At 33.8% G+C, this 4,616-nt stretch overlaps 1 non-coding gene across 1 annotated transcript; it reads right to left on the bottom strand.

Moving 5' to 3' along the window:
- Positions 1-3,203: 3,203 nt before the first annotated feature.
- Positions 3,204-3,279, bottom strand: TRNAA-AGC (transfer RNA alanine (anticodon AGC)). Its single transcript has one exon. It is a non-coding gene; the product is annotated as a tRNA-Ala (tRNA).
- Between the last annotated feature and the right edge of the window lie 1,337 nt (positions 3,280-4,616).

Raw genomic sequence — 4,616 nt, 5'->3', positions numbered from 1 at the left:
AGAAAAATCTGGTCTGGTATTAATTGACCAGAAGTGTAATTTTGCATATTTTAAAATATTTATTTTTCCTTGTAAATTCATATTTTATTCATTTCCACAACAGAACTTTATCTTAATTTAATGTATTTATACTTGTAATAAATACCCTATATCTATATTCTTCTCTCCTTTTCTCTGTCTCTCTTTCTCTCTCTCTCTCTCTATATATTTATATTATACATATGTTTATTTTATAGATATAAATTTTATTTTAGAGCAATTTTAAGTTCCACAACTAAATGGGGTAGAAATACAGAGTGTCTTATATACCTCCTGCCCATAGTAATATGAACACCATCCACCAAAGTGGTTCATTTCTTAAAAATGACACAATATTGACATATGATAATCAATAAACAAATATTCATACCTGACACTAGGTTTGTTCCTGATGTTCTATACAATTGTAAAGTGACATTTATTCACTATTACAGTATCATAGAAACCTTAATGCACTAAAAGTCCTCTGTGCTCCACCTATTCATTCTGTTCTTGCCCCAACCCTGGCAACCACTGATCATTTTACTATCTCCATACTTTTACCTTTTCCAGAATGTCATATTGTTAGAATCACACAGTGTGCAGCCTTTTCAAATTGGCTTATTTCATGTAGTAATACTTAAGGTTTCTATATGTCTTTTCATGTCTTGATATTGCACATATTTTTAGTACTGAATAACATATTTTCTGGATGTACCACTGTTTATTTTCCATTCGCCTACTAAAAGACACCCTAGTTGCTTCCAGATTTGTACAGATGAGTAAGTTTGCTATAAGCATTTGTTTGCACATTTTGTGTGAGTATAAGTTTTCAACTCCTTTATATGAATACCAGTGTGCTGGATCATATAATAAGCATATGTTTAGTTTAATAAGAAACTGCTAAACTATTTTCTAAAGCGGCTCTACCATTTTGCATACTTACCAACAATGAATGAGACTTCTTGTTGCTTCACATCCTTGCTAGCATTTGGTGTTATCAGTGTTCTGGATTTTGGCCATTTTGATAGACGTGTAGTGAAATCCCACTTTTGTTTATTTGGCATTTCCCTAATGCCATATGATATGGAGCTTATTTGTCCTCTGTAGATCTTCTTTTCCCTTTAAAGAGAGAAATTTATTTTTAATTTAATTTTATATGTAATTAATATTTACTTTTAATATTATTTTGTATTAGTTTCAGGTATACAGCTTAGTGGTTAGACATCATATATTTTATAAGTGTTCCCTTTGTTATTTCAAATACCCACCTGGCGCCATATATAGTTATTACAATATCATTGGCTATATGCCCTATGCTGTACTTTATATATCCCAGTGACTATTTTATAACCACTACTTTATACCTATTAATCTCTTTGTCCTTTTTACTCCATCCTCCAATCCCCCTCCCTTTTGGCAACCACAAGTCTATTCTCTGTATGTATCAGTCTGAGTTTAGTTTCTTAAACTCAGACTGATACATACTTAGATTACACATATGAGTGAAACCGTATGGTATTTGTCTTTCTTTTACTTAATTCACTGAGCATAATGCTCTCTAAGTCTGTCTGTGCTGTTTTTGCAAATGGTAAGATTTCACTTTTTATGGCCAAGCAATATTCCATTTATATATATATACACCACAGCTTTCTATATCTTCTTTAATGTGGTATCTGTTAAGGTCTTTGGCTCATTTTTCAACCAAGTTTGTTTTCTTTTTGCTGAGTTTTAAATGTTCTATCTATATTTTGGATAACAGTTCTTTATCAGGTTGGCTTTTGCAAATAGTTTCCTTCCAATCATAGTTTGTCTTCTCATTTTCTTGATCACTTTTTAATATATGTAATAAAAAATTAAAACACTTTCCCAGGCCCCCCCAAAATAGTAATTATGTTAGAGGATGAATAAATGAACTAACCTTATTGTGGTAATCATTTTGTAATATGTATGTATATCAAATCACCACATTGTATACCTTAAACTTACACAATGTTAAATGTAATTTATATCTCATAAAATTTGATAAAAATATTGGCAGAGAAATTAGAGTCTGGAAGGAAAATAGAAAAGGACCCACTGGAAAGTGGATAACAAAGGAATGGAGAGCCATAGTATCCAGCAGAACTGGGCTTCTCCATAACAAGAGGAGGTGGGAAGATTATATAAAAGCCACCTAAAGTGACATAAAATACAAATATAAAAAATACTGACCATGCTTAGCAGTTAGCTTGTTCATTGATGATCTTGTTCTTAGAACTATGAGAAGGTACACTGTTGAATGGTTTGGAAGGCTTAAGGAAGAGATACAAAAGAGAACTCAGAACAATGGTGGTTAGTCTTTGCATAAATTGAAGATATAATGTTAAAAAAGAACCAATTAACTTTTTCAAGTTCTAAAAATCAACATTATATTGTAAAATGAGTGTGATCATCAGTGTTCTTACTATCTATATGCATAATACTATTTTTTTTTTAAAAAAAACCACTTTGTTATTGTTATTTTGAGTCAAAATATATCCTCACAACATACTAAAGGGTGTGGAGCCAGAGGTGTCAGAAGATGTTTTCATCTTTGTATTTTAGGAAACACAAACCAGTTGGTGCCTTAAGAAAACAAAAAATAAGAAATGTATTTTGTTCACTCCAAATTTTATAAGTAATTTTCCTGTACAAAATCAACACATGCCCTTGTTAACTTGATTTCTGCTTTGAAAGACAAAAATATGAAATTTATAACTTGTATTTTTAGAAGAGAAATAAATAGCACATTAGCGTCAATGAATGCTGTGACCATCAGAAACACATATTGGAATTTAGTGTTTAATAAAATATTTTTGGAGCAGCAATTTTGCATTTCTTTTTTTTTTTTTTTTTTCATTTTTCTGAAGCTGGAAACAGGGAGAGACAGTCAGACAGACTCCCGCATGCGCCCGACCGGGATCCACCCGGCACGCCCACCAAGGGAGACACTCTGCCCACCAGGGGGCAATGCTCTGCCCATCCTAGGCGTCGCCATGTTGCGACCAGAGCCACTCTAGCGCCTGGGGCAGAGGCCAAGGAGCCATCCCCAGCTCCCGGGCCATCTTTGCTCCAACGGAGCCTTGGCTGCGGGAGGGGAAGAGAGAGACAGAGAGGGAAAGCACGGTGGAGGGGTGGAGAAGCAAATGGGCGCTTCTCCTATGTGCCCTGGCCGGGAATCGAACCCGGGTCCTCCGCACGCTAGGCGGACGCTCTACCGCTGAGCCAACCGGCCAGGGCAATTTTGCATTTCAAAGGTAACTGAATCTAGATATATTAAAAATATTCTGATAGTTAAACATCGTAACAAATTTTGAGTGTCTGTGGTTTTATTGCTACTTCCTCAAAATATGTTTACAGACTGACATTTTGTACTCATGTTGCTGTAACTTTGGGACCAGGAGGAATGAACTTCACACAGCATTCTAAATGAATTTTGTTAACTAAATCCTGGGGGCAGAGAAGATCCAAGACAGTCCTTAATCTATAAATCAATTTTGATGTTCCCATAAATATCTGTTTCTCATAGAAATCATAGTGGACTAAGAAGTATCTATCTTAAAAGAATTCTGTACCAAAAGCCTTTGAAATTGAACATGATAAAAAACTCAGAATTATACTAAACATAAAAGTGATTAAACTTAGCAGACATCTATTGCATGTATCCCATTTATTAAATCTGTTCCAGGTTCTTGTTTTTGGTTCAGAACAAAGAAGGAGAATCAGACATGAAACAATTAAATATAAAACAATGTGACAAACATCAGAATAGAGGTGTCTGTAATTTGTCATGGAAAGCAAATCAATTTTCTTATGGAATGTTGTAGAGAAATTTTCTCCACAATTGTATAATTTTATAGTATATAAAATAATTTTATCTGTGTTATTTGCATTTAAAGATGACTACCTTGGCTAGCAGTTGATAATAAAAAATTCATTGCACTGATTGGAAGTTTGGGACCCAGAGTAATTTTGAGAACTCTTGAAAGTTATTTCTCTACTTCCCTTCATGGACAGTTGCTGCTGCAGCAGAACTTCTAACTGTAGAAATGAGGGTGTCTGAATGAAAGCCAGGTTTCTTCAAGTGCATCAAGATATGTAATGTGTTGTCTGCAGTTGACTATTAGCATCACCCCTAAGTGACTTAACTTTCAACAAAATCCTAAAGGATTGCTTATTTTTTTTCATAGCTTACATTACAAAGTCTGTATTTCTAGGCTCTTTCCAATCTTAGTTATGAACATTGAAGCATATCATATCATATATAATATATTGTATTATATCAAATGATCCTTCAGTATATACACTTAACTGGGATGCATTTCATTTCTAGTAGTGGTTAAAGAAAACCATAATGTAAACTTCCCATCTCCTATTACTTAATAGACATAAATTCCTGAATATGGTGGAGGGAGGGGAAGACTGACAATCATCAGTTACCTTGAATATAGCTTTAAAATGCTTGCTTATCTTGATGCAATTATTTCACAACCTGAAACATAATTGTTGCTTTTGAGTTATTTTTTTTTGTATGTGTGGGCATACCAGATAGAAAAACTAACCATGATGAAATAATG

Source organism: Saccopteryx leptura, chromosome 1, assembly GCF_036850995.1.
Source record: "Saccopteryx leptura isolate mSacLep1 chromosome 1, mSacLep1_pri_phased_curated, whole genome shotgun sequence".
Taxonomy (NCBI): domain Eukaryota; kingdom Metazoa; phylum Chordata; class Mammalia; order Chiroptera; family Emballonuridae; genus Saccopteryx; species Saccopteryx leptura.
This window is presented reverse-complemented; position numbering and strand designations above follow the sequence as displayed.